This window comes from Perissodus microlepis, chromosome 5, assembly GCF_051167445.1.
Source record: "Perissodus microlepis isolate ML-2025 ecotype Zambia chromosome 5, ASM5116744v1, whole genome shotgun sequence".
In the NCBI taxonomy this organism is placed as follows: domain Eukaryota; kingdom Metazoa; phylum Chordata; class Actinopteri; order Cichliformes; family Cichlidae; genus Perissodus; species Perissodus microlepis.
Window position 1 is genome coordinate 6603664 of NC_140465.1, and position 10607 is coordinate 6614270.

Consider the following 10607-nt stretch of genomic DNA (forward strand, 5'->3'; position numbering starts at 1 on the left):
TTGCTGCAGTTGGAGTCCATCCACGATATCAAGACTGGTTCAGAGGCAGCTGATTAGAGCTCCACAATAACACGCACAAAAAGAAGACTATAAATCTGCAGGAAACACTGATGATAGCATACTTCAGTTCTGCTTTTTTCTCACCTAACTCGGCATCCTTCACCGAACTGTGATTTCCTTTCAGACTACAGTGTTTGTGTTTATTATTAAACTTCTGCACAACATGTGTTTAATCTTACGCTTTATCAAAGCTCAGTGAAATCTGTGCTACACTGCATGCCACTAAAGCACGAGGAGCTCCACTGTGCCGCTCAGACGTGAAGTTGTGCTTCATTTTAATTAGTGCACCGAGAAGGTGTGATAAGCTACTTCTTATCCACGTTCAAAGCCTCGAGAACTGATGGCTCCAAATTTGCTGATTGGTATTTAATCTTCAATTTATATAATTACTAACAACATATGTTGTCTCCTCTTGTAATAACTGTGAAGGAGTAAAAAAACGCTGAGGTCAAACCGACAATCATCTCTATCTTGTATTGTTGATCAAAATAATGTATTAAGCACCTGTTAAATATGCATGTAAACAATCTGAGTAATAAATAATAAGCTCTCTGAAAACAAAGCAGCTGTCACCACTGTCTGCAATACAATTGAAATTCCAGAGCAAGCACAGGTGTGTCTCAGTGAACAGATTGTGAATAGCATCTCTTTTATATTTATGAAATTGGTTATGAGTAATCTCAGCCAAAATGCTCTTGGAAAAAAAACAAGAGATGCAAAGTTCTTAAATATTTTTTGATTCTGGAGCAGGAAAACTATCAAAAGTATCCTATTTAGTCTGAACAAAATCATCTGAAGGAGCGACATGAATAAATCTGTGGTCACTTTATCCTCCCATTGCATTTTATAATCAATATCCAAACAGCAGCAGAGTGCTGTGCAACGCCTGATACGACACGTCTCTCAGCGTGGAGACTCTGTGGACCTGCCGAGTTCTTATCGCCGGGAATGTCCACTCACACAAAGTAATGAGATCATCCTGGGTGAAGTGATGCTGAAAATGAATCATCTCCTCCCTATCCCCAAACGGCACAGTGGGTACATTTCTCCTGAACCTTGCACTTTGAGGCCATCCATCCTCCACCACCACGGTGGGCTCCGGTTTCACTCATCAAAGACACAGCGCACCGTCATCCGACCTCACCGACGACAGCACCTGGCAGGGAGCTCGCGCTTAATCCAATCACAGCCAAACAGGTCGAACCCAGCAAGCGCATACCTATAAGAGGTATTATGATCTTTCCATTTTGGGTGCTTATTCACTTGAGGATTAAATACAACCGCAAACTGTACAAGCCGAGGTGCAGTTATTGTTTGGTCTGGGGAAGATCTATATTTGTTGATAAAGGTATGTTAGCCCTGTAGATACACAGTTATACCCCTGTATCTTCAGGACATGTTTTCTATTAAGAGAAAGTGGCTATTTCAGGTAACACAATTTTACTCAGAGACAAAAGTCTACAAACATTCCTGTGGGTTATGAAATCACAATGCGCAATGAGAGGTGGGGTTGAAGGATGGCCACGGACTTTATCCATTAGACCTCGCAGCCTAGTTTTTATGCTGCCCTGATATTAGGATAAAGCGCATTGATGAATTCCTGCTAGTGGAGGCTTTCTTTTTTCAGGGCACAAACATAAACAATAAGAAAAAAGGAGGTTGCAAGCTGGCCACGAAGATAAAGCTTAATCTATCACACCTCAGTAAGTGTCACAGAAAAAGAGTTTAAAGGTTTAGAATAATCACAGATGTCAGAAGCTATTTTTCACTGCACACGGGATATGAGTTGTCTTGGAAATATGTCTTGAGGAGCCACGCTGAGAGCAAAGCTGGGGCTGGGACTGCTGCCCGGGTAACTCAGGGGGGAAATGGAGCAGGTCACAGGGCCAGATGAGTGACAGAGCCGCAGGAGACAAAAATCAACACAGCCAGGCTGCCGGGACAGACACCCAACAGCGAGCAAACAGGCCTTTGACCAGGTGACCTGCTGCAGATGGGAGGGGAGGGGGGAGTGTATACCAAATGTTCTAAAAGCTGAGACCTCTATTTATGATGTGCGACTCATCCCGGTCACGTCACGTGAATGAGCCCATCGTGCCTATTCGACATGCAAATTCTCCCATAAAAGACCAGGAAGAGCCACACGGCTGTCGAGGTGCCGGTTTATTGAAAGTGTAAGCGGCTCATCACATGATCAGTTCTTTGCAAATCCATTTAGTGTGCAGTGCCTTAATCACGCTGCAGGCTGCCAAGGTTCAACATTTATGCTACTCTGTAGATTACAAGAGAGGGGTGGTGGAAATTCTGCTTAATCGCAAGAAAGCTCTCATTAGGTTCTCTCTGCTTTCATTCATTTTTCCCAGTGCTCCGTGTGGTCTTACATACGTGCTCAAACAGGCATGATAGAGAAGCATGGGAGTGATAGAGCATGTGCAACACATCTGCAAAGATGCAAAGGTTTTGGCTTCCCTCTGAAGCTAGGCTTTGCATTCACTGCGTTTAAAGGCGTATTACTGGACCATTTGTGGGGGGAAAAAAGCTTGCTGTACATTAGATATAGATATCATTATGAGATTCTCAATCTTCCCATCAAACTCCCAGTGGGCTCTCTCAATTACATTCTTCTCGTAGAGCTGCGCTGAGTGGGGTTCTGACATTATATTTGGCGCTAATGTAATGTTACCACTGCACAAGACTGCATTACCTAAAGGTTATATGAATTAACCCAGTTGCAAAAATAGCACGCAAATGCACACAGAGCAGCCACTCTGTGCATGCCACCCATATCTACCTCGACGCATGCTTACTTATTAGATTAATAGCTCTCCATCACGAGCGGTGCACAAAGAAAAGCTGATTGTCAAAAGCGATCACAATCATTTAGCGGTTGTCAAACTTGATCAGAAGCAGCCTTATCCATTGAAGCATTGGCTGAGCGCTGAATACATGTATATTAATAAAAAAAAGGGGGTTTGCATCAAGCATCAAAAAGCGCATGGATTCATAGAACATCACACACATACACACACGTATAGTTCGTCAATATCAGATAAGGCTCCAGACAGGATTTGATGGATGGAGGTGCCAGGAGGAAAATCATTTCTGCTAACTTATCCTAGCTGATGTGAATAAGAAGGAGCGATGGGAAGTTCACAGGATGCAACATAGCAGGTAGTGACACAGGATGCAATGTACTGTACTTTAGATACATACAGCACAAGGACAAGAGGACTGTCCTCCACTTTTGCAAGTGCACAGCAAAGTTGGATACTGGAAAACACCAACCAGCATGGTTCTGCAGCCTACGCGACTGATAATAAAGTACCTCGTTGTACCTTTAGGGGCACAGCGGCTTCTCAGTGGGGCAGGAACTTCCAAGGGACAAAGATTGTACTTCTAATAATATGTACTTTATACCCTTGTGGTTTGTACTTCACAGCAACAGCTCTTGAACATCTGGTGGTAATTTTGTATATCATTAAATGTTATTAAAAAAAAGTGTGAATTATCCTAAAAATTAAGTAGCCATTCATTTATTTTATGTGTTTTTATTCAATTTAATTCAATTTTATTTACACAGCACCAAATCACAACAACAGTCACCTCAAGGTGCTTTATATTGTAAGGTAGACCCTACAATAATACATACAGAGAAAAACCCAACAATCATATGAGTCCCTATGAGCAAGCACGACAGTGGGAAGGAAAAACTCCCTTTTAACAGGAAGAAACCTCTGACAGAATCAGGCTCAGGGAGGGACGGCCATCTGCCGCGACCGGTGTTTGTTTATACAGTTGAAGCAGGCTAACTGTGTCAATGTCCACTTGAAAATCTATCTATCTCACATCTACACCTACAGCCTGCTTAGATTAACCACTTAACCAACATTTATGTTTTTGTGGGAAACAGAGAAAAATCCACCAGACACCAGGAGAACAAAGTCTATTAAAAAAAGGCCCCAAAATCTTCTAGGTGACAAGGGTCAACCAGAAGACAAGCACAGGCGTGATTTTTATTTAAAAACCTATGAAAACAGCAAAAAAGGAGGGAAATTTATAGTTTGTCTGTTTTTTTGGGGTTTTTTTGTATTTGCATGAATACAGACCGTCTCCTGATACTCCACAGTTCAACTGTGCTTTTGCTGCTCGGGAACATTCTGCATATATACCATTTCGGTGCTTGAAAAGGTACACATAATTACCTTGAAGTCCAGTAATTAGCTCTATGGGGGTGCATTTGTTTAGATGGTACCTGCAGGCACAGAAAATTACTTCTGCTAAATCCCCTTTTCTGAGAGTTAAAAAAAAAGTGTAGCGCTCATGGCTGCAGTTAGGGTGGACCGTGAAGGGAAGTGACACCGCTGCTTAATGCAGTGGGCTTCTCAGTGCTCACATACGTGGGGTAAAAAAGTAAAATATAATATCGAACTGCTTTGAGGTAAACACTAAACTTCACATGACAGATGTATGTGCATTAGTTCACTTTGCATTACAGATCAATGATATTTAAGCAAAATGAGACATGAAGTGTTTGCTTCTGCATACATGACTAAAATCACATTCTGCATGGGTAACTATTAGCTGCATATATTGGGAGGAAAGCGCTGTGAAGGCGAGGGATAAAACACAGACTCCTATCACAGAAGTTTCCTATTACAGATAGTAAGATCCATACACTGCTCAATAATGTGTTCTTAGTCAGGATAAACTAGCACTTTATGCAAGTCAATGTTTCATCTGACCAACCGGCTGCCAATCTCACAAAAATCCTCACTTAGAAAACATGCATTTAAAAAAAAGAATTTTGTGTGGTCTAAAAAAACCACAAGCTTTAGGTTTCCCATTTCAATGATGAGCTGATATTCCACCTGAATATCATCTATTTAAGAGTTTGCAGTTTGCTATTCAACTGTCTGTGTGACGGGTTCATCTTACATCTTACAGCCTTTCTATCGGCGCAGTGCAGCTTTCGCTCGACTTCAAGTAAAGTCTGTTTTTTGAAAACATGCACTGCCGTTAATGCGTTTGTGACACCAGCACAACAGAGGATTTGTTGGAGGAAACTGAGCTCGGCTCCCGCCTTCCTTCCGTGGTATTATCCTCAATCATCTTTCAGCCACACCACAGAGTCCAACTGAGAAGCCTGTTTGCAAATTTCCAAAATTCACTGGTGTTTGTGCAGATATTGAGTACGTGTTACCTTAGACTGTGAATAGCATTTATTTTGTGAGCGCTTAGCTGTTCTCTTTTTATATTGCCTCGGTCACACTGGGATGGCGTACATCTTCTGACTCAGATATCATTGTAAAACTCAAATCTGCATGGGCTGGCACTCATAGAGATGTCCAAAAAAATGGCCATTTTCCATAGGAGACAAGATATTAAAGTGTGTGTGCAAAATCCTGATACAATTACTGATGAGTGCAGAGCCAGGCCTAAATGAATAATTGATTGTAAAAGCTATTGTCGTGGAAATCAACAACAGAAGCAGGAATTATTTATGACATTGTATTTAAGTTCGTAGATGCACCATATAGACTTTCCTGCACTTGGGCTATTTTTGGCGGGAGAGGATGCAAAAGAAAAAGATAAAAGTAGCTCCCAGTTCTGTACAGTACATCCATACAGTACATGGTAATTTCACTCGCTATCCTTCAAAGCAGTGAAAGTGAGGTCTCTGATTTATTCATAAGCCATGCTTCTTCTGCCAGGGAGCATTAGACAAAGGGAGATCACACAAAGGTAACAATTCTGCTGAGAAAAGCGAACTACAAATCAAAACAAATCAAACCAAGGTGAGAGCGGTTTACTGTGATGCTCCAGCAAAGCGCAGGCTAGCCAAGCACTGCAGCTTCTGGGCTCAACAGTTGGAAAGTAAAACTCTGGTATCGAGCAACTGAAGGCAGGATTGTTTGGACAGCTGTTGGTGGGGTTTCTTTCATTAATTCTAATGCTACAACACACAGTGCACCTCAGTGGCTTTAAGGCTTCTTGCAGGTTCATGTCAGGAATAATTCAACATGATTCCAGCTGCACAGGCTCCATCAAGCTTCTGTCAGTTTCTATCAGAGAGTGAAGGTCATCACTCTGTCCTGCTTACCTGGTCTCCTATAGCCCCCGCCACGTGTCCTCCTCCTCTTCTCTCAATCCCTTCTGACTGCTGTGGTTGATGACCACAAACACTAAGCCTATTTCAGTCCCTGAACTGGTTAAGCAGTTAAGAAATTAGATGGATGGGTAAAAGGCTTCCTCAAAGTATCTCAAAAGTTGGACTTGAATATTACATATTTTAAATTTAGAACATGTTACTGTCTGCAAGAACTAAAATTAGCCATGTAAAAAAGAGAAAGAAAGAGCACACTGAATTTTAAACTATCTGATCTTCTGACCAACCAGTTCATTTCCCTTCTGCATTATTAAATGGCTTTCCCATTCACTGCTTGCTTCTGACGTTTTAATTCTAAGCTTTTAAACTGGTTGATTCCTTTAAAATGATTCATTAGATGCATGACCAGCACAATGTGCTCCTGATAGACACCAGCCAATCAATAATCACAATAATCAACTGACAACATTCAAATTAAAAAGTAACACTGTGTCAGGCATTTGTTTTCTTTTTATTAGCATTGCTACAAACAACCAACTCAGAGAGACATGATGTGCATAAAGATATAGATTTTTCAACATTTTAGCACATAACCTGTTCATAAAAGAGTACAATCAATACATTAGCAGAGACTACCGATTTATATTTAAGATAACATTCCAATTTTAACTATCAATAAATAATGCTGCATATAGTTTCTATATAACTGATGAGTGTCAGGAGACATATAGATAACCTACAATTTAGTTCCACATATCAAAAAAACTGTGTGCTTTAGAGATTTCAACATTATTGTTCATTGACTGTTGGGGTCATAATATATTATTATGACCACATCATAATATTCACGAGGAACACATATATAATTTTAATATTATAGTATTAAAAATATAGTGTTGTTATTAATGATTTGTTGCATCATTATTAATTGTGATTGGTTTCAAACCTGTAAGGAGTTTTGTAGTAGAACATGGCGGTAAACATTAGATTGACTGTTTTAAATTGTATTTAGCATACATTTGCCACACTGACACATAAATTGTATCAAAAACATACTCTTTCATGAACGGAAGCCAACCTAAAAGCAACATGTACATTTCTTCACTTTCTAACATGGATATTGATGACACTAACCTGCGAGCTAAGAGAGCAGTTAGCATTATAGAGATGCTCAAGCTAGCATTAGCATCTTTCACAATTATTATTGCTCTCCTCTACCTCTATTTTGGTCTCCACCAGCTACTGCAACTACCTACATGCTAAAAAGCGCTTTCATTTCATTCATGAAGCAGTTTTATCAGATATTTTTAAGGACAATGACTCAACAACAGCAGTGAGATAGAGAATCCTTTCGCTAATTGTTAATTTGACCTGTTAAAATGTATGCTAGCAACATTCTGTAGAGCTGTAGGGAAGGAATGTTGGCTGATTATTTTTCTACAAGAAAAAATGTTCATATTCCGCTTTGCTATTTTACAAATGGTAGATATAAAAATATTGATGAGGGCAGCTTTAAAATCATTATATTTAATAACCGCTGCCCTTGCCTGAGTGAATTTAAATGCCTGCGCTGTGCAGAAGCATTTACTATACATGCAAGATCATAAATTTTATATTTACAAGGTGGTCACATAGTTACTTCACACTCAAAAAACAGTCGAGTTGTGGTTGTTTGAGGGTGTAGCTTCTCCTTTAGAAATAAGCCATCACCTTTAAGTGTGAAATTCAACAGTAAAACGCAACATAACCATGTCACAGTATGCACTGGCTGCCTGTCTGGCTTGTGGCCAAGGAAGCAGTTGACTTGGAGAGCAGAAGCGACTGACAGATGCCTGAGCAGCAACATAGCATTCATCAAGGCATCTGCAGGCTCTGAATACCGAAGCGGCCTCTGCTTGCATCCACCTGCAGCTATTAAGACTGCCAAATCCCAGGCACGAGAGGAGCTGAAGCAGTATTCCAGTATCACAGACCTGACCCTGCTAGACAACAGTCAGCTCTGGGTGTTAAACCACCCCATCCGCTCCATACATCACTGTTATCTCTATCACCCCTGTGAAGATTAGCCTTCAGCCAGCACTGCCTACCTCTTCATACTGCTGCTGTTGAGCAAAAACCCAGAGAGCCCAGACAACACGAGGTGATAACCCCCAAAAAACAAGGTTTATACTTTGAAATGTGAGGAAGCGCCACAGTGAGTACAAGATACTTGCCTTTCCTTTCTCCTCCACTTAAATGCAGTGTGCAACGATCTCTAATCAGTCTTCATGTAAAATCGCATTATTAAAACTTTCTAAATCCGGTATTTTCACATTATTTATTACTGTGGTCATGCCTTTTGAGTAAATTAATGGGAGGTTAAAAGATTCATTATCATGTTTGGATTTCCCACAACAACAGAAAAACATACCTCGAGCTGCCTAGACCCTAAATTGCATACATTTATATTTTTGCAGGATTGAACTTTATGTCCAGTTCCCAAAAAGTTGATTCTGTTCAGCTGGACGTAGCCTTTTCAGTGGGAGAAACATTTCGTCACTAATCAAAGTGACTTCTTCAGTCGAGACCGATGATGAACAGAATAGACTTTTTGGGATTTTCTTACCTGGATGATGGAGCGTGCATCTAGACATTTATGTCCAGTTGTATTTCATGCAGACTACCTCTGTACTCAGGGCAAAATAATTTTGTTTTTTTATGTACTGCAGTGTCGCCTCAGTGTTTTGGATGAGGGCAGCCTGGTGGCCAAACTGTGCCTGCCTCTGTCATTATGTGGTGATGAGGACATGAAGGGGCCATATGTATTCTCCTGATGACCCTCCTGAGAGTAATCGGTAGGGCTACAGGAACGTGGCAGGTTTATTAAGTCAGTGCTAAGAAATTAAGCTGCAAAGTGGCTTATTAATCATCATTTTCACTGGACTAAGTGACAGAGGAGTGTGATCACTGAATACAATTTGGGAGGGCTGCATCTGAATGAAAATGGCTAATGGCATTTTTATTATGCTTTAGTGCCCTTCCTGGGGAGGAGAGGGGTGAATAAGTGTGTGTATGAGTGTGTGTGTGTTTGTTTTTTCTTGGGGGGGGGGGGGTTTCCTACATCCTTGTATGACAGCACAAATGCCAGCATTAATAGCTTTAGACGTCTAAAGACAGAGGTGAGGTAAATATTGGTTACAGCTCTTCCAAACTGAGGGAACTGCAGGAGGAGCGCATACTGACTGTAGGTGCGCACCATTATTTCACGGTAAGTGTAGGCTTTGGGAGCATTCATTAACAAGTTGTTTGCAAAAAAACTCATTTTCAAGCATTACTTCCACTACTACAGTTGGGCTCTATTCAGTCGCTTTCAGTGAGAAAAGCGGTATTTCTCGGAGAAAGCTCCGGTTTCCAATCTGACACCTCGCTGGCAGGTGCATTTTGCGCTCGAACCTGGTGATCTAAATAGTTGGAATTTGCAAAGCGCGTTTTGCTTCTGTCTCTGCCACCAATCCTGCATGCATGCATCCACTGCTCGTGAGCATCTTGGTGGCCACGAGGAGCGGGGAACCTGGGTCCTTCACACTGCGTTGTGCTGAAACCGCTCTCATTTTAACAGTGAGCTGTACCCGCACTGGAATGCGCAGAAATCCACGGAACACACTGTTAACTGTTAACTTTCCTTACAAAAAATTATTTAAGAGGATATAGCAAAGCACACCTTCTCCTCACCTACCGTTACACGGTAACTGCGCAAACGCACGGTAAAGGAAAGGCAGAGGATTTTGTCAACGTGCAGGCGGGATACACAGGGAACAGCACAAAGATCGCACACTGCTGAGTGGCATAATAACTTTGACAGATCCCTTACCTGTTCAGGAGCGGAGACACGAGCGTGAGCAGAGGAGAGAGGACAGAGAGGGTATCGGGCAGAGCGCCGAGCCACACAGCCTGCACTGTGGATGAAAGAACTACCAGACGTCCCAGCAGTGAACTCCAAAGTGTGTCTGTCTTTTTACGGACAGTGAGATTCAGACCACTCCCCCGTTGTATCAAATTATTTCCAACTGTTTCCTTCTGATCACAAGCATCTCATTTAAGGCTCATTTTAGGAGCAGGTCTAACAACACGACAGCGTGCTTCTGTTCTGCAGTGTGCAGTGCCCTTAACAATAATGGGAAAGTGAATCAGAGGAAATGTGCAAGTTGGCTATGTGATATTATCGCATGCCTGGCTCTGTCAACACGTGGATCACGCGGGTGATTATCAGTCATTATCATTATTATTCCATCTATTTTCTTAGTTAAAACCAACCATATTAATAATAATAATATGCATATTTAGGCTGCCGAAACAAACGATACATATCCTCACCTTGTGAACCTATTTAAACATCCAGCAGTTACCAAGCAACGCTGGCATTTTTTATTATTTATTTATTTATTTATTTATTTATTTGAGG

At 41.3% G+C, this 10607-nt stretch overlaps 1 protein-coding gene across 2 annotated transcripts in view; it reads right to left on the reverse strand.

Moving 5' to 3' along the window:
• cntn6 (contactin 6) overlaps positions 1-10380 on the reverse strand; it is a 130072-nt gene extending 119692 nt beyond the window's left edge. Inside the window, exon 1 of one of the 2 annotated variants that reach the window (XM_084927528.1) lies at positions 10017-10380. The gene's annotated coding sequence lies outside the window, so the exon portion shown is untranslated. The remainder of the gene's footprint in view (positions 1-10016) is intronic. The other variant, XM_084927529.1, reaches the window with a different exon arrangement.
• Between the last annotated feature and the right edge of the window lie 227 nt (positions 10381-10607).